The sequence below is a fragment of the Pteropus alecto genome, unplaced genomic scaffold (genome assembly GCF_000325575.1).
Source record: "Pteropus alecto unplaced genomic scaffold, ASM32557v1 scaffold155, whole genome shotgun sequence".
Lineage (NCBI taxonomy): Eukaryota > Metazoa > Chordata > Mammalia > Chiroptera > Pteropodidae > Pteropus > Pteropus alecto.
In genome coordinates this window covers 8,706,679-8,727,234 of record NW_006438113.1, presented here as the reverse complement: position 1 = coordinate 8,727,234, position 20,556 = coordinate 8,706,679, and the positions used below count along the sequence as shown (strand labels likewise).

The 20,556-nt window shown below is 36.4% G+C and overlaps 1 protein-coding gene and 1 pseudogene across 2 annotated transcripts in view; both read left to right on the top strand.

Moving 5' to 3' along the window:
- Positions 1-20,556, top strand: part of LRMDA (leucine rich melanocyte differentiation associated) — a 977,969-nt gene that overhangs the window by 874,575 nt on the left and 82,838 nt on the right. The window lies entirely within an intron of this gene.
- On the top strand, positions 5,297-5,411 carry LOC112482792 (annotated as a pseudogene).

Genomic DNA, 20,556 nt, shown 5'->3' with positions numbered 1-20,556 from the left:
CCCTTCCTTCCTTCCTTCCTTCCTTCCTTCCTTCCTTCCTTCCTTCCTTCCTTCCATTTTTTCTTCCTCCCATTCATCCATCCATCCATCCATCCATCCATCCATCCATCCATCCATCCAATAAATTCTGCTGAGCATTTATCATCAGCCAGTCTCTGGCTAGATGTTCAGAATATAGCAAAGAATAAGATGAGATCTTCATCCTTAAAGAGGCCGTTATCTAGTGGAAAAAGGAGACAATTGGTACTTCGTTTCGAATGATAAAGATGTATATACATGGGCGTGTGTATGTATGTGCATGCACACACAAAAGCACACATTCATGTGCGTGCACCCACACAAACACACACATGGGAAAACATAGTTGCCACCTAACTTAAGTGTCTGCTTGGCTTTTGAGTTCTTTATTCATTCATGGATTAATTCAGCAAATCTTTACAACCTGCTGATAGCCAGGCACTATGTTAGATGTCGAGTTTATAAATAAGACATACACCCTTTTTTGTTCTTAGGCTCCTTATGAGGAGCAACCCAGAATGAGTCTACCCCGATCTTTCTGCCCATGGACTGGACCATCTTCTGGTAGTCTATTTAATTTTATAGATAATTTAAGAATCTTCTGTGCTATACATTTATTCCTAGTTATCAAGGAAAGGAAGATATCATCAAATATTCACTTGCAAAGGAATTTAGAGATTATCTGGCTCAAGCCTATCTTCTGCAAATGAGAGTTCTGAATCTCTAGTGGAGTTACTCCTCTAGATCACATGGGAAAGCATTGGCAGAACTACAACTTGGCCCTTGGCCAGACTAAGAAAATTCTTCCCAAGTGTGGCCTCCCAGCGCCACCAGTGTCTTCACTCTAAATTTCTTTTTTTATGAGGCCCCAGAAGCCACATGATTTCATTTAGGCCACCAGCAGATGACTCAGTGACGGGAGGATGTTGCGTGACACTTCTCAGAGCAAAGGGAGAGGCTACCTGCAGGCAAAGGGCTAAAAAGGCAACTCAAGCCTGAGTTAAAAGCCATTACACAAGTCAAGCACTTTACCTTCCTGCTCTTCAGAAAGGCTCAAACAAAAAAAAAATTCAGGAGAGATTTAATGCCCAGGAGCAGCCGATTACATTTTGATGTCACACTCTCTTCTATGGGAGTCTCTGTACTGTCACCCTTGCTCATCTTGTTTTTGGTGAATACTCTTCACCAATTATCAGAGTGCTGTCCTCTCAGGGGGCTTATGCTTGACTCATCAGTTTACTAGGCCACACCAGTTCTCAGAAGCTGTTATTCAGAAGCAAATTCAAAAATAAATAAAGATTTCTCTCCCATGTCCTTCAAATAGTCATCTTTCTGGCAAAACCAATGGGGATAAAAAAAACTAAACAGATGATGAAAAGAAAGATTATACTCTAGATGGCTTTTTAGGCCTTGGGAGAAACTGAGTTGACTAAGCAAATACTTTGACTACTGAGATATTAGTTATTTTCCCAATTTTTACTTTAATCTCATCTATTGCAAACAAGAGAAAGTGTCAGGCTTTAGTTATATTGGAACATCTTATCAGTTCTATATGCTGAGAGGAACTTTAGATGTGTTGAGTCACTGCCTCTTTGGTTTCATACCACACAGTGTCTTTAATGTTCCCACTTTAGAATTAAATGAGCTAATAGGTGTGGTAGTAGAATTAGGGAAATGGAGGCTAGTTTCCATTCTCCCTAGCTGCTTAAAGATATATAAGGAGAACGTTAATTAATATTTTGTTTAATTGAAAAATAAGCTTGTAAAGAAAATGCTCTATTGCTGTTGGGCCGTGAACGGTAAAAGTGAAAAAAGTGAAGCCGGGTTTGTGGTCCTTCTGACAACTCAGGTCACTTTGGATTTTGGTGGAAGGCAGGATATGCCCACTGTAGGGATGACTCTGAACTCCACTGCCTTCCCATTTTCTGTGTGTTTTAAAATGGGCCCTTGTGCACTGAGGTGGAACAAGCAGTGTGTTTCCACGTATACTTCTTGTGACTTGAGCTGCTGAGTGCTGGTGACAAGACTGGCTTTTGCACGGGCACCTCTGGACCCTGTGTGGAGAGCATCTGTGTTCAGGGAAGGGAAACCGTCCCCCAACTCCGTGCTCTTTGCTCCCAGACAGACACTCACAGTTGCCGGGAATAAACAGGGAGATTCTGAATCTGTCTTGGGTAGTCACTCACTTTATCTTTGGCAATAGAATGTTGACAAATATTCAATACAGTTGAGTGACCTTCTGTAGGTCAGGGCAGGCTCTGTTCTGATCGAGTTTAGAGAACTCATAAATCTGGCCAAGCCTTCAATTTGTCAGGTGGACGATGCTTCATTAGGAGAGACTATAGCCAGAATGAGGGCCCTTGTGGGCCTGTGTTCTCTCTCTCCACATAACTAAGCTGCAGCTTCCTCCCACTCCTCCAACTGGTGTTCATTGGTTTGCAAGCACATTTTCTTCTCTTTGTGGACAGAGCTTTTGGGTCAACTCCTGTAGGATAGCAATGGCACGGAGTGAGTGGTGTTTTAATCTTAGCAATGGGCTAATTACCTTAAACTTTCACAGCACCAATACAAACATACAACATACAACATACAACATACATACATACATACATACATATATATATATACATATGGCAGGCAAGAATAGCTAAAAGAGCTAGAAGGAATTTGAGTTTGAAAAGTTAGACTGAAAAAGATGTTGGACTTTAGGTCCAGATGGTGGAGCAGGTTGACACTGTGTTCTCCTCCTCCCATAACCACCTCAAATTACAACTAAACTTCAGAACAACCATCATTGAGAATCACCTTAAGTCTAGCTGAACAGAAATCCTATAGCTCAGGATATACAGAAAGAGCTACCTCAAGACTGGTAGGAGGGGCTGAGATGTGGAATAAGCTGGTCCCGAGATGTGGAATAAGCTGGTCCCACACCTATATGTGCCACTTAAAAATCAGGAGGAATATCTAGGTTGCAGAGTTCCCAGCCCCACGTCAGGCTCCCCAGCCCAGGGTTCCAATGCTGTGAAGAAGTCCCCAGAACTTCTAGCTGAGAACACCAGTGGAGAGTGTGGCTGAGATAGAGGAAAAGCAGCTGGAGTCTCAGGGGTTCTGCTTAAAAGACCTGGGCACAGACTTACTGACAAACTTACTTGCTCTGAGCTCCAGTACTGGAGCAGTAGCTCGAAAGGTACTAGGAACATACAGGGAGGAATTAAATTGTATGACTTCAGGGTAAGGGCTAGATGGGCACCTTTGTCCCAGATGGAAATGCTGGCAGAAGCCATTGTTCCTTTATTGAACCCTCCCACCTCCCAGCCTATATATGCAGGTGGGTGCCATAAATGAGTCGCTATCAACCTAGCTAAATTGTTTGTACTGCCCTGGTAATTCCCTGGGACACCACATCACCCAACTTATAAGCCCATCCAAGCTGCTTCCAGTGACTTTTCCTTACAAACAACCTGTCTTGGCTCATGCTATGGATTTTCCTAAAATCTCTAAAAGGTTCACAAATCCCCCAAAAGCAGCATATGGCCTCAGTATGCCCCGTAGCCCTTACTAAGCAGCCCAAGCGCAGCACTGAAGGCAGCTAGTCTCAGTTTGTAGCTGGCCTCTCCCAGTCACCTCCAAGCCATTCAGTACAAGAAGCAACCATCTGCAGATCACTTTAAAACTTGTACCAAGTGACCCCAGACAGGACACAGGCAGTCGCTGACCTTGGCCTGCACCAGAGTCCCCCCTCCCCAAAGAGAGCCTAGAACCAACACACCCAGTTGCCAGCTTCAGGCCAAACCAGAGTATCATCCAACTACCTCCACAAACACACCCAAAGGGCAGAATCAGTAGGCACCAGAGCCCCGCTAAAGCAAATCTTGCTCAGTAAGGTCAGCCCGTACACAGCAGCTCCTCCACTGTAGTCACGGCCAGTTCTCACAGCCAATCAGCCTGAGGGTCAGTTTCTTCCATTGACATGCCAATAGCAATCAAGGATCAACTACAACAGGAGGGCACACACAACCCACACTAGGGAAACACCAGGTGACCAGGGAGACTCTGCCACTAGGCCCCACCTATTATATAAGGCCACTCTTCCAAGACTGGAAGACATAGCAGCTCCACCGAATGCACAGAAACAAACATAGGAAGGCAGCCAAAATGAGACAAATCTGTCCCAAATGAAAAATCAGAACAAAACTCCAGAAACGGAACTAAATAAAATGTGTATAAGCAATCTACCAGATGCAGAGTTCAAAACACCAATTATAAGGATGTTTAATGATCTCAGTGAGAACTTCAACAAAGAGAGAACATGAAAGTAGAGATAGAAAACATAAAAAAGAATCAGTCAGAAGTGAAGAATAAAATAACTGAAATGAAGAATTCATTAAAGAGAATCAACAATAGATAAAGCAGAGGATCGAATCAGTGATCTGGAAGATAAGGTAGCAGAAAACACACAATCAGAACAGAAAAGAATCTTAAAAAGAATCCCCAAAATGAGAATACTTTAAGGTGCCTCTGGGACAACATCAAGCATATCAACATTTGCCTCATGAGGGGTGCCAAAAGGAGAAGAGAGATAGCCAGGAATTGAAAACCTATTTAAAGAAATGATGATGGAAAACTTCCCTAACCTGGCAAAGGAAATAGCCATACAAGCCCAGGAAGCACAGAGGGTTCTAAACAAGATGAACCCAAAGAGGCCATTATAAATGAACCAAGGCACATTATAATTAAAATGCCAAAGTTTAAAGACAGAGACTCTTAAAGGCAGCAAGAGAAAAACAGTTACCTACAAGGGAGCTCCCCTAAGACTGTCAGCTGATTCCTCAACAGAAACTTTGCCAGCCAGAAGGGATTGGAATGAAATATTCAAAGTGATGAAAAGCAAGGACCTATAACCAAAGTGACTCTACCCAACAAAACTGTCATTTAGAATCGAAGGACAAATAAAGAGCTTACCAGACAAGAAAAAAACTAAAGGAGTTCATCACACCAAGCCAGTATTACCAGAAATGTTAAAGGGACTTTTTTAAGAAGAATTAAAAAATAAAATAAAAACGCGAATAATAAAATGTCAATAACTACATTATCTATCAACAATTACTTTAAATATAAATGGATTAAATGCTCCAATCAAAAGACATATGGTAGCTAAATGGATAGGTAAATAAGATCCTTACATATGCTGCCTATAAGATACTCACTTCAGATCAGAAGACATACACAGACTGAAAGTAAATAGATAGAAAAAGATATTTCATTAAAATAGAAATGAATCACTTTTCAGCCTTTGGCTAAGATCAAGTGTAGTATCTGCTCTTATCAGTTTAAAATGGAAATGAAAAAATATCTGATGTAGCAATACTTATACCAGACAAAATAGACTTTAAAACAATGGCTATAACAACAGATAAAGAAGAACCCAATAATTCTACTTCTGGGTATTTATCTGAGGAAACTCAAATCACTAATTTGAAAAGATATATGCATCCATATGTTCATCGCAGAATTATTTACAGTAGCCAAGATATAGAAGCAACCTAAGTGTCCATCAGTAGATGAATAGATAAAGAAGAGGTGGTACATATATACAATGGAAAATTACTCAGTCATAAAAGGAATGAATTCTTGTCATCTGCAATGACATAGATGGACCTAGAGGGTATTATGATGAGTATAAATTAGACAGAGAAAGATAAATACCACATGGTTTCATTTATATGTGGAATGCATAAAACAAAATAAACAAACAAACAAAACAGAAACGAACTCAGAAACAGAGAACGTTTTAATGGTTACCAGATTGGGGGAGGATTGGGGAGCTAGGGGAAAAAGGGGAAGAGATTAGGAAGCACAAATCGGTAGTTGCAAAATAGTCATGGAGATGTTTAGTATAGCATAGGGAATATATACACCAATAATATGGTGTAAGATCAGTACTAGTTTATCAGGGTGATCATTTCATAGTTATATAAATGTATATTCACTATGTTGTGCACCTGAAGCTAATATAATATTACATGTGGACTGTAATTGAAAAATTAAAAAAACTACTAAAAAATAAATAAAAGAGTGAGATACTGGTCCCCACTCAGCTGGTCTTATTCTTCTGTTTAACAGTTTAGCAGACCAGATAACAAAGGATCTCTTTGCAGCTGTTTTTCTTCATGTTACAGAATTTTATAGCAACAAAGGAAATTGGAGATTATCTTTACAGATGAGGAAACTAATGTCCAAAGAAATTAAGTAACTTTTCCAAGGTTAAAGAGATATTTGTTTCTGTAGTCAAGATAATGGTAAAAGTTCTCCTAATGCCTTAGTTTTTTTTTCTCTCTTTTTAAGTTATCTTTCCGATTCCTACCCTATGGAATATTTATTGCAGACCTACTGTGCTCAAAGTTCTGAGTAAAGTTTTCTGGGTACAGGGATCTGAGTAAATCATGACCTGTGAACTCAATTGATGTATGTATACCTCATAAGGAAAACAGACATGCCAACAGAAAGATGAGAGGAAGATGCACAGAATCTGGTGACGTTAGCACCAAGCTCCAAAGTGTGGCAATAAAATGTGAGGGTGGAGGAGGCAGGGTAAACCTTTTGAGAATGAGTCACAAGAAAGCAGAATGTGTGCATTTGCCACCTTTCCTTACCTACTTCGATGCTTGTTTGATTGGACATTGGTAATCACTGATGCTCACTCTGGGCCATTCCTCCACCAAATCCATTACCCGCTTCCTTTATTTGGTCCTCACAGCACCATCGAAGAGGATTCCACCACTAATTTTCAATTGAGGAAATGGAGGATCAGAGAAGTTAAGTGATTTGTCCAAAGTTACCCAATTAGTCAGAGGCAACAATCTATTCCTAATGGTGCTTCACGTTTCCTTAGTGCAAAACAATGATGTCCTTGAGGTCATGTGTTTCCAGAGACATGATCAAAAGGCAACATCACAGTTTAGTCCTGGGTATCATTTGGCCACTCAGTGCTCTTCATGTTTAGATTCAGGAATTTCCTTGCTTGCACAGAAATGGATACACAGTGGGGCAGGGCCAGGTTGGGCTTTCAAAGCAGCGCCGCACTGAATAGGGCTTCAGAAGGTTTCGAGGACTCTCATCAGAGGCTCTTTGTGCATTTCACGGTTGGTAGAGCTTTATGACTCCAAAGAATCCATTATTTGTTTTATTTATTGCAGACTTGCAGCACTAGGCTTTGCTTTTTCTTCAAACTTGCAATGCTTAGTGCACGATAGAATTATTTTCATTTTTCTTTTTCTTTCAGAGCCTTGGAATCCTGTTAGAAATTTTCTAGTACAAGCATTTGAGGGAGATACTAGTACTCAGGTTGGGCATCTGGGAGAGATAGACAAGCTCTTATTACAGCATGGAGGATGGGGAGATTACCTGGCCAAGTATCATTTCAGGTTGTGGCAGAAAGAGATTAGCTCCAATTTATCGCCACTCACATTTTCCTCTTTTCCCCCAGTTTTCTGGTGTCATGGAAATGATATTTGTGAATCCCAGGGGCCTCTCACAGTGGTGTCAGTTTAGAGATCTTCCCAGATACATCTAAATGTGGACATAAAATGTAATGGGAAGAAATTGAAAAAATATCGGTTTCTTGATTCTTTATTACTGTAGTGTTAAGAAAGCTATTTCTCATGCTGTTTCATAAATTTGAATCCAGGTATATGTGTTAATGTGTATTCAGATGGCTTTTGGATGACTCAAACATGAATATTTTTAAATAAAGTTTGCCATTTTCTAGCAATTCATAGTGTATACTTTATGTTTTAACTCAGTATTTGATTTTAAAAATATAAACAAAAGTAAAATTAATTTTTGGTTGCTAACTCCATTAACATTTGACCTAAATTAAATTTGAGTATGACAGAGACAAACATTCAAATTTTTCTCCCAGTAATACTATCTCTGTGATACAAAAGCACACAGGTCAATTTCAGACTCTAAAAGGAATTACTGCAAACCTCAAAGAAAATGCTTTTAATTTCATGGAAGATTTTGAGGCAGGAATTTTTTTTTGTGTGACATTAGCTTGTTTCCTAGTATTGCTAGTAATTTTACTAATTAGGACCAATTACATCATTTCTGCCTGGGTTTGGGATATGTTGTTGTTCATGCATGATCTCTTCTTCTGATTCAGAAACGCTGTTGTCCCCTTGCACTGTTCCATTCTTACCAGCAAGATGGTCTAGTTGGAAGATATGGCCAATGAAAAGGAAAGATACTGTCTCTAAAAGAGATTTCTGAGAAAGAATTTAGTGAGCTCCCTAATCTCATTCAATTGGATGGAAACCACAGGACTAAACTCCTCTGATGAACCTCAGAATTAGACTCTTCTCATGTAGAAGACATGAGGGTTAAAAGTAGTGCTTGATTCTCACTGTTGGATGCAGGCTCTCAAGGCATCGTGGCCTTATTCAGCACAGCAGAGAGGTGCCTACAGAGATGACAATAGCAGTGGCAGTTGTCTGTGGTTGATGCAGGGGTGTGGGTGGAAGAGTTTTCCCACAACAGAGTGATATTTAAAAATCTCAGAGGCAGAAAAGCAGCATGCATTTTGTCTTCTGAATGGACTCTGGTCAAAAGGGAGAGGTCCTGAAACTATAAACTGCTAAAGAACCCCTTGGGGAAGTCTTTAAAAATCTTGCCTACTGCCTGCCAGAATCTCTGATTCCCAAGATCTGAAGTAGAGCACATGAATTCTTCTCAATATTGGAGTTTTATCATGAGTTACAGTTCTCAAACTCAAGTAATTGACTCTCTAAATAGATAGTTAAGTTAAATATGTAAGAGCAGTTAATGAATCCCATATATTCCATGAATCAGTGATACCAAGGTTGTGATAGGTAACACTTGTGCATACTAAGGATGGAAAGTGAGCGATGCAGTCTAGAAAGGCCTCTAGGAAGAGTTACAATTTGGCCAAAGCTCATTGACCATGTAAGATTTAGATGATGTCAGCTAATATTGAATGGGATGAATTGTATCATTTGTGGACAAATTGACTAATTAACTATAACTCTTCTAATAGCTGAATAAATCATCTTCTATAGGCATGATTCAGGATGAGTAACAAATTGAGAATGTTACCTGTCACCCCAAATGGCCCCCATTTCTTTCCTATCGCATCTAGACACAAAATAAGGTCAGCTCTCTCCTAGATTCACTGAATTCTTAGTTTTTTACTGCATTATCTCTAACTGCCTTTATAACTGATCTTTGACAAGGCAATCAACTCCATTTAGTCTTATTTCCCTCATTTATACAATAGGAGGGTAGTGGTGGATGATTTCAGATCCCTTTTAGCTCTAACATTCTATCTGACCCAGCTGAATACTTCTCATTATTATATGACTGGAAATAGGCCAGGTCAAATGATATCTCTTCAGGCATAACCATCAGATACAGCTGTATGCTGTAAAGATGGATATTATACTGTTCAACTTATCATCATTAGTTCCCTAGTCTTAGAATGGGAATGCACTATAGTTCATATCTGTCATAGTTAGTATTTGGAAGTTTCAAAGTATGTGAGATTATTCACATATTTATTCCTGTGTACCACATATGCCATCCAACATCTTCCCTTCATCATGTGTCTATGACAATATATGGAACAGAAAATCTCCATCAGCTGACTCTGACAGAAGTGTATTATTTACAGTGGTGTCAGAATGTGCCGCTTATAATTGACTGGGCTCATAATAAACCAACCTAAGGATCTTTTCTTCTCATATTCCTTCTCACTGGTCAATCTTACATTTGTGTTCCTTCCATCAACAGCTTCTTCATTATTTACAGAGGAGGGAACATACCCAAGGTGGTGCATAAGTTATGTTATAAGGTGACTCTTTCATCTTGGGAAGGTCTCTCTCTTTCTCTCTCTCTCTCTCTCGCTCACTCGCTTGCTCACTCACATGCATGCATGCAAGTGCACACACACACACACAACACAAACATGCGCACGTATACACACACACAGGATTTTGCTTATGGCAATTAAGGGCAAGAGAAATCAGGTCAACTGACATCAGTTTCTAAACCACACAAAATATGCTTCTCAATTTTTTCCAACTTTGGGATACAGTGTGGAATAACAATAATAGTTACATGGCCAGTTTTATTTTTTATCCTAATTTTTCTTCTTACTATCTGTAAGACCTTGAGGAAATTACTGAACCTCTGACTGTCACAGTTATGTCATCTATAAAATTGGGATGCCTTTACCACAATCGACTTCTCTTTTTAGGGATTCTTAGAAATCTTTCTAAATTGTATTTGCTCAGCTTCTGTGGCAAGCCTCAAGTAATGAATAAGCTCTTTGTTTGGTATTCAGTTGTCTTTTAATGTAAAAGATTTTACTTTCAGAAGGAAGATGCAATCATCTTTCCTTTCTTGTGGCTTCCCTTTCTTTATTTGGATGAGCGTAAGTGAAGATTTACTCCACTTATGTCTCATAGAATTGTTTAGTCTTAGAGTCTGCAGAAACATAGTGGTGAACTAACCTAACATTTTGATGTAACAGATGAGGAAATTCAGGCAAAAAGCATGGTCAAGGATTAGTTAGCTGTGGAATCAGGAATAGGATTTTGGTGTCTACATCCCTAGTCCAGTGTTCCTGCAACAACAACATGCCTCCACTTACTTCCTAGAATCAGGTGAAAGATTCCTTGGACCTGAACGCATGGTTCAGCCAAGACAAACAGTGGTGTATATTTTCAAATGCTAAATCTGACATGCATATATTTGTTTGGTTTAAGGGCCTTTCAATTTTGCATTCTCTTACTAATTCTATTTCCAAAATGGTTACAGATCAGGTTGGATAGTGTGCATCCTTCGTTGATGGTCCATTGCCTACCCAACTCCTGCATCACATCTTTGAATGATGCTCAGAAGTACTCTGAATGGGATCTTGGCTCTTACCTAGAATTTGTAGTTTTAGTTGAGTACTTTGCTGACTGGATTTTACCAGTTAGCTTTTGGGGATTCTGAGATGGCAAACACACGGGGCCATCATATTTGTAATAGCTAGTATTATATTGAGAAAAACTAAGGGAACTTAACAGATGAAATCATCTTCAATATCACTTTGCTAGCCGTCAGTACAATGTAGTGTAAAATTTAAAGTGTTTTATCCACATTTATGTTTTAACCACAACTTTGCTTCTTCTGGACATGGCAGGTGAAATTCTTTATACCCATTACTATCAGCTATCTTATCCTGAGTCATAAGGTGATATTTTGGCATTTTACTGCCTGTCGTCAGTGGGCGCCAGGATATTTGAAATTGTTTGGAATAGACAAGTGATTTCTTTTGTGAGAGCTTGAGAATTAAAATTAACTAATTCAATCTTACTCTTTTGGGTGAGTATTGGTTTCTTCTTTTGGTTTTTATTTCATTAAGCATCATATTATTTAAATCGTGGTTGCTAATAATCTATAAATCGTAGGAAAATAAAAGACTTTGAGTTAAACCTGACCTCGAGGAAGGCAACATAAATCCCATTGCTGGTTGAGGAAAGCTGCTGTCTTTAACAGGCCTTGGTTGGAGGACTTAAATCATTGGGGAAGAAGAGATCCTGTGGAAGATGGGCTGACTGACAACAGACATCTTCTGTTTGGATGAAAAAGCCCAAATGGAAGGCTGAGTGGATGCGTCCCAGTTTCCTCTGTTGGTATTGAACATGTCTACAGAATGGATAGCTTTTCACTTCTTAGGCCTTTAGCCCCCCCATCCCATAAAACTCAAGCTTTTTTCAGCTAGTCTCCGAGCTGAATGTTTGTCTTTTCTCTGTGACAAAATTCTGGCATTATAGAAAAGGGAGTCGAAGGGTAAGGTTTTTCTCTGGCAGAGATCACCTTCATCTAATCAGAACCTAATAGAAAGCTTCTGCTCTCAGAAGACAATTACTTTCATGTCTTTATTTGAAGGCCTCTCCCCAGCTCAGCCCGGCAAATGAATACAAAGTGCTTGCCCTGAACAAAGCTGGGAGAGGAGATGTTATTTGATAGGAATTGCAAAAGCTATGGTAGAAATGAAAAATGAAAGCCAGACTTGGGGTCCCAGTCTGAGTTCAGCATGAATGTGAGGAGGTGACAATTCTTGAGGTGCAAGAGAATTTGAGACTGGATTCAACCTATTTTTTTGTAAAATGCAGCAAAAAAAAAAAGAAGAAGAAGAAGAATGAATAATAGTGGAGAAGAACTTCAGACTCTGTGAGAGAACAGTGAGAAAGATATTTAAGTTGGGTAGATGATTCTCAAATCATACTGCATAGAGAGTCATCTATTCCACCTACCCCACAGGCTAGACCTGAGCTTATTAAAAGGAGATTTAGATACAGTTGGAAATCATCAACATCTAGATGGTAATCAAAGCCCTAGGAGCTCTTAGTTTGCAACAGGGAGAATATGTAGTAAAAAAAAAAAAGGAAGAAGGAGAAGGAGAAGAAGAAGAAAGGAGGAGGAGGAGGAGGAAAAAGAAGAGGAAGAGGAAGAAAGGAAAGGAGGAGGAGGAGGAGGAGGAGGAGGAAGAGGAAGAAGAAGGAAGAAGAAGAAGAAGAAGAAGAAGAAGAAGAAGAAGAAGAAGAAGAAAGAAGAAGAAGAAGAAAAGAAGAAAAGAAGAAAAGAAAGAAAACCACCCAGTTTTCTGAGTAGTTCATTCAAAGGCCTGTAACACAGCATGTTTATAAATTCTTTCTATTTCATCTGGTACTCCTTGACGCAAAAATTCTGTATTCGGATGCTTGGGTTTATGTTGTTCTCAACTCAGAGCTCACCTCATCACATATTGAAGGAGAATGGGAGAGCCCTTTAAAGTCTCAAGCTTTAGAATCCAAGATGGTGAATAATATTAACCAAAGGTCAAACTCTATAAAATGCTGAGACCAGGAAGGAGCAAGGAAAACAAATGTGTCTGTATTTGAATGTGCATATGTATGGTATATGCATGTAACTATATATATATAGAGATATATAATCCTGCTCTGTGTGTATGTGTGTGTGTGTGTGTGTGTGTGTGTGTGTGTGGTATACCTACCAAGGTCAAACTTGGAGCAAAGCACTATGGGAAGTACTTGGTGGAATAAGGCACAAGTCCTCATCTGAAGGAAACTAGAGGGAATGTGATGATCTAAAGTCATTAACTATTCCAGAAAAGCCTCCCTTTCCCTTTGATTTGGTAGTTGACATAAGATAATTCATCCTTGGATTTGGTGAGCAATAAAGAACAGAAAGCTTGTATCACAACAGTTGGTATAATCAGTTTTTCTCCTTTCTCCTGGAAGGTAGTGATAATATTTCTAGTTATACTCCCTGCTTTTAGAAAAAGTCTCTGCTGGTATCTAACCACCACAGTCAGGATCTTTGCTTCAGGATCTTGACAAGAGCAGGTTCTGATTCTCAAGCATTAAATCTTCATGGCTCTGATGCCCCTCAGTGTTCTCTTAGCTTCTGCGCCTAGTGATTCAGGTCATCACGGATGTTTTTTGTCTGTTACCCTAACTCAGGACACATGTACAGCAGCAAATTCTTCATTTGGCAAAGTTAATCACAGCCATTGTATAGCTTATATCATTCCAACCGCCCATTGGGAAAGCTTTGAAACATATGTATGGGGCTTGTTCACTAGGAAATAAGTTCAACAAACCAGATTGGTGAGATTACACAGAAGAGAAGTTTGCGTCAGGGTTCCTCCTTGGATAATATCTTATTCCAGTCCTGTCAAGGATCAAACTGAACACCTGCTGCATTCTCAAGGGCAGATTAGTGTTAACTTGGAGCTGAGGGAAGCAATGAAAGGTTTTGCTTTTTTTGCTTTTTCATTAAACATTTTTTAAAATAAAAAAGTACAGAGGAAAATGTAATGATAGTTACTCATGTTCCCACCACTGAATATGAAAAAAAGTGTTAACATTTTATCATATTTACTTCAGATAATTTTTATTATTAAGAAAGAAAATATTAAGAATAAACGAAGTCTCTCACATTCCTTTCTCCTTAGGCCAATTCCTCCCATGGTGCTCCCCTAAAGCAAACACTATAATACTTGGCTGTGTGTCCAAGTCCATTATTCTTTTTACTGCATAGATATTTATATATCTACAGATAATATGAAACATCGTTTTAGTATCTTTAATAATTAATTCAATAGTGTTTTACTGTATCTTTCACAACTTGTCTTTCTTGGATCAACGTGTGTTTTTGAGAACTATCCTTGTTGACGTATATACATAGATTTCATTTATTTTAACTGTTGTGCAGTATTCCCTTATATCAATATAATGAAGTTCATTTATCCATTCCTCTATAGATGGTCATTTCCAAATTTTTGCTCTTGTGACAAAGCTGCAGTACACATTCACATATATCCTTCCTGTGGCACAGGGTTTATTTTTAAGGTTATGAATTTAAAATTGGGGTTTTCAAAGATATTTTGTTATATATTTCCTAATTACTTTCCAAAGTGGTTGCAGTAATTTTCAATCCAGAGGGTTTTAAGAGTTCTTGTTTTCTCTCCATCTTTTTCAAAACTTAGTATAGCCAGATTATTATTATTATTATTTTTTGGCCAATATGAATATCTTCTGTTATTTTTCTTATTTATTTCTGTGTTCTTGAATTTTTAACCATTTATATTAGTTTACATATTTCATTATTATTTTGGAAATAATTCTGTTTTATTGATTTATTTTTATGTGTTTCTAGTTCATTAATTTTGGCTCTTTCTTTTTTCTTCTACTCTCTATGGATTTACTCAGTTCTTTTATCTTTCTGATTTGTAGTTTAATTTATTTACTTTCAGTCTTTTTAATTTAAAATAAATTTATGTCTACATATTTCTAAGTATTGCTTTAAACTGCATCCCAAATGTTTTACAGCAACTCTTTGACATTTGTAAGTCTAAATATTTTGTAATTTTCATTGCAATTTCCGTTCCATCCCATAAATCATTTAGGGGAGTTTGCTTTTTGGTCTCTAAATCATGTTTTTCCTGTCTTTTTATTATTGATTTCTAATTTAATTGCACGTAGTCACAGACATGAGTTTGATAATCTTTGAAAATTTTAGAGAGTTTATTTGTACCCTAGCACATGACAAACTTTTGTAACTATATTATGCATGCTTTAAATAATGTGTGCTTTTTTATTTTCTTTAACTCCCAAACTCGCTTCTTCCACAGTCTTCCTCATCTCAGAAAATGGTAACACTATTTTTTCTGTCCTTTAAGCCAAAAACTGCAGAATCACCTTTAATTTCTTACTTTTATTCACACTAATATGCAATTTATCTATATATAGAGAGAGAGAGTTGGCTTTTCCTTTAAAATCTAGCCTGAATCTGTCTATTGATACCTCTTCCACAGCCAACACCACAAGTATTGTCTGAATATTATACAAACTTCTGAACTACTTCCACCCAGGTAAATGCTTCTATCTTTATTCAATAGCGGCCAGAGTGGCTCTTGAAATATATGTCAAATCATGTTATTCTTTTGCTCAAAACCCTCCAAAGTTTTTCCATTTCTTTCAGAGTAAAATCCACAGGCTTTGTAATAGCCTTCAAGATACCCCATGATTTAGTACTCTGTTGCCTCTTTGATCTTATTTTACGGCAGATTTTTCCTCCCTTTCTCTAGGTCACATGCTGCTGCCTCAGAGCCTTTGCACATCTGCTGCAGGCTCATCTGCCTGGCATTTACATGTGTTGCTCCCTTAACTCATTCAGGTCTTTCTTCAAAGGTCTTCTTATCAGAAATTCCTTTCCTGACTACTCTATTTCATGTAGCACTCCCACAACATCCCTACTCCATCATCACTTTTTCTCTTTTATATAACTTATTTTCTTCCCTTAATAGAATGGAAACTCAAGAAAAAAAATAGAGATTTTCATTCCTCACTATACCTCAGGACTAGGATAGTAGGGACTCAATAAGCATCAGCTAAAGAACTGGGGTAAAAAAAATCTCTACTGAATAGGATGAGAGTTCCTTAGATATCTTTTATGTCAAGATTGCTAATTGTACTGCTTAATCTTCTAAATTTAAGTTCTTCCTGTTTCTTAACCATATCAAAATAACAAAATAATCCATTCAAAACTATGTGTTTCCTATAAAGTTGTTCTATTAGATTAAGCTAGTGACAAGCAATTCCAAAATTTCAGAAGATTAACACAACAAAGTCTTCTCAAAGTTTTCTGTGTCTTGTGTGATTCCCCAAGCATCTGACATCCATATGGTGAACCACAGATCTAGGCAGTTTTCATGACAAGAAAAAGCAGCTTAGAACTTCAGGGAAAAGAGCTCATGGAAAACTCATACCAACTTCTTTATGCTTGCCTGGGAAATGACACATGTTACTTACACTAACAGCTTATTGGCCAGACTTGTTTTGCCATTTTATTGCAGTATGCCCAGGTGCCTAATTGTCTTTATTTATTATGCTCAGCAGTTGGTGTGTGCTTTGAGTTGAAGAATTTAAGACTTTCTTCAGTTACGAAGAAGTTATTTATTGCTATCTCTTTTAATTGTTTCTTAGTAGTACCTGTGTTGCTTAATTCTGGAAATCATATTAGTATAAGTTGGAGACTCCATACATTTTACTTTCTCTTTTCTGTTTTTTACCTTATTATGTCTTAGTGCCACACTCACAATGATCTCCTCGGTACTATTTTCTAGTTCACCAATTGCCCCTTTAATATAGAAACTCTTGGGGTTATTCCATATAGAGAGTTTTGAAAGTTTAATTACATTGTTTCTGTCTTCTAGTTTTTAACTGATTATTTTGTTATTTTTCTCAATTTATCTTTTTCATTTTGTTTAATATTTTCTTATTTAAAATCTATTATCTGTTCTTATATTTATTTGATGATTATGCAGAGACTACTATGTGTATTTTTCTCAGGAGTCAAATCATCTTCTGGTTGTTGATTTGTTGAATATCTTCTTATTCTGTTTTTCCTTATTGATTTTGAATTTTAGTTTGCCGGTTGATCTAGAAAAGGAAATTATCTTTTAAAAAAATCTTTAAATATCTTTCATACTGTATGGATTTGCAGTACCTCCCTGAGAATCTGAGATTTTGTGGCCCCCTGAGATCTCAGGCCAGAAACAAGTTTTTCGCTAGTGGGCTGGGGCTCCTGTCCCACAGTGGTGCTAAGGATAGCACGCTTAGTACTTAGCAGCTTCTCATAGATCTCACGTGTGACTTGCTCTGTTCCTTCCTGTCTCACATATACATGTTTGATACAATCCACAACCCTATTTTTTTGGGTGTGTGTGACTGGCTCTGTTCTTTCCTGTCTCACATATACATGTTTGATACAATCCACAATCCTATCTTTTTAAATTTTTTATGTTTTTCAATTTTTCCTCCTCCATAAGTTGGGTGACCATACCAGCACCCAGTCATGCTGTGAATCTGGCTTGTGACCCTGATTCAGAGTTCAGTCCTTGACATTTCTCACTTCTAGACCTAGAGTTCAAAATATCACAGTTCCAGCATGTGCTCTTTGCTGTCTGTTCCAATATTTTTCTGGCGTATGGAGATATTTGACTTGTGTTGGGTATTGATATGACTTCATTTATGAAATTTTAGCTAAAATAGCCTTTTTATGGTAATTTGAGGAAGAAGCATTGACTATGTGAATTCATAGTGCCATCTTGGCCAGAAGTCTTTTAAGTTTAATTTCAAGAATTTATTTCGATTGTAAAAGAATTTATGCTCATTATCATAGACTTAAAAACTGTAAAAAATCACATAGAAAATATTTAAATAACCAATAATACAACTACAATCAATTCAACGTATTGTCATCTATATTTGGCTTTTCATTAAATGGGATTTACATTATATATTTAGTTTTATATCTTTCTCTTTTACTCCAGACATTATAGAATGTATTTATTATACCATTAAGTAATCTTCAAAAGCAATTTTTTAACAGCTCCTTAATGTCCCAACATATGGAGGTGCTATAAAAACATAAATCATCCAAATTTTTTAGTATCTCTTGTAGCATAAATTAGCATGTAATTACTGAGTAAAAGAGTCTGAAGATTTTTAAGGCGCTTGATACATAGTAAAACAATTCTATCCAAACATGGTTTTCCAGTTTATGTTCCAATGGTATCATAACCATTCTCTAGTCAGTACGAAGTATTTTTCTCCAACTTTAACAGTAGAATAGATGAAAATTGCTGCTTATATATTTGTGCTTAGAAAAATTTCTATATCTGTTCAGATATTTCTGGTTTTATTTCTAATTTAAGAATTTTATGTATTTGAAATAAGACTCTAGGTTCCTCTCATTTAATCGGTTTTCCTAGAGAACCAGTTCGAATATTTTTTGTTTTTCCTTATTTCTGTACATAGTTTTCTTTTTCCTCCTTCAGCTTTTGTTGCATATCTTATTTGATGACTCCTTAGGCTCATTACTTAATTAATTAATTTTATTTATAGACTTTTTTTTCACAGTCTTACATGTTTTATTATTGCTATATCTATATCCTGTAAACTTTGATAGGAATACACTTCATTATTTCCAAAGTAAACTATAATTGATTTTTATTTATACTTTGATCTCATGTTTCTTCAAGAAATATCTAGGTTTGTTTCAATTTTGCTTTAATTTTTATATTAATTCTACTTACATTGAGGTTTGACAATATTATTTTTAAAGAAATTTATCAAACATACTGAATGAATGGTCAAATTTTAAAGTGTCCCATGAGTGTTTGAAATGAGCATATGTTTTCTTTTTGAAGAGTAGAAGGACATATATGTATACGTAAGGTTATGTATTTATTTATATTTATATTATTCAAAGGTTTCATTCATTTTAATGTTTAATCTGTCATAGGCTAACAATTGTATGGTGTTTCTCAACCCATTATTTCTGGTAGTTTTGTGGTGTTCAATGATTATATCATCTGGCACATAAGTTATTTGTCTGTTATATCTTCATTGCATTGGATTCCCTTTATCAGCACAAAATATTATCTTCTTTTCCCAAGTTATTGCTTTCTTACTTGGACATTGTTGCTATTATTACTTTTTTCAAGACATCTTTTAAATTTTATTGAAATGCTTTGGTGATCTGTAAATATATTTAGTTTTCTAACACAAGTTATTAGGAACAATTTATGACATTTAAATCTATTGCTATAATATATATGTGGGCTTAATTTTATCACATTATCTAATGCTTTCTTGCTTTTTCCTTTTATTCTAGAATTTGTTTTTGTCTTATGTAGAGGTTTGTAAGATTGAATTTTTTTCATTAATTTTACTAGTGATAATTCTTTTGTTTATCAAATGTATATTAAAACTATATTCTTCTATCAAATTCAGGAATAAATTCCTGATGAAGAATTTTAATTAATTAGGCTTAACCTGTTTTTATGTTTCTTTGTATTTACTTGTTTTCACTCCTTTTATCTGGTGTTATTATATCAACTTTTTATAACAAAATTCTGATTTTTTTTCATATGCAACATCTTTTCAGACTCTAAATTTACTTGTGTACCCATTTGACAGGTCTCCATATTTGATCCTAAAAAGTTAATTACCTTCAAAGTTTTTTGCTATTTCTTTTATACTTTAACTGTTACAGTCTTGAGTTTGTGATTTCTCTTTCTTTGCCAGTTGACAGGTATTCATTTTTTTTTTTTTTGTGCTTTCTCAGGAAGAGAACATGAATGATTTTTCTTTCAGGATTTTAAGCTTAGCAAAATGTCTTCCTGCCACCTTTTCATATGAACAACTTGAATATAAATCTCTCAGGTTACAAGCTTTTCCAGTCACTATTCTGTACAAATTGTTTCATTGTCTTTTGACAGTTGATTTTGCGAAGAAGGATGAGAACAGCCTTATTTTTGCTACTTTAGAGATAAGCTTTTATTCTTCATTTGATTTTTGTAATTTTTAAACTTATCAATGAAATTCAAAATAAAATGGAATTTCTATATTTCTACTCATTTAAAATTTTTATTTAATTTTGTTCTCACTAAGCTCTTTAACTTATAAGTATTTATATTAGATCTTTTATTGTTAAGTTCTCTGTTCTGACTTCTGTCACTGTCATATTTCTCTTCGGTTAGATCTAAATTGTCTTCCATGTCTTTTATCTCCTCTTCTATTTCTTTTTCTCCTCTAAACATTGATAAATATTCTCAATTCTTTTTGTATTTTTCATTTAATTTTTATAGTTTCATTTCTGCTTTACTGCCTCCAATACAGATTTTTGTGTTATGATTACGTTTTGGATTTCCTTAGCTCTTTAAAGCATCCAGTTTCCTTATTACCTTTGCATTCATCTCAGAACACATGAGATCTCTGATCTCATTTCACAGTCAGTGTTTTCTTATTTTTTGAAGATAGCAAATAGATGTGCTCTAAATTTTCTGTCTTGTATAGAAATTAATTTTCAAGTATATTCTCATTACCCAAATCAGTAGATTTCTCTTCTAAGATGTTATTGTTGTCTTTTTTACATAATTCATAGTTGCAGAGATAT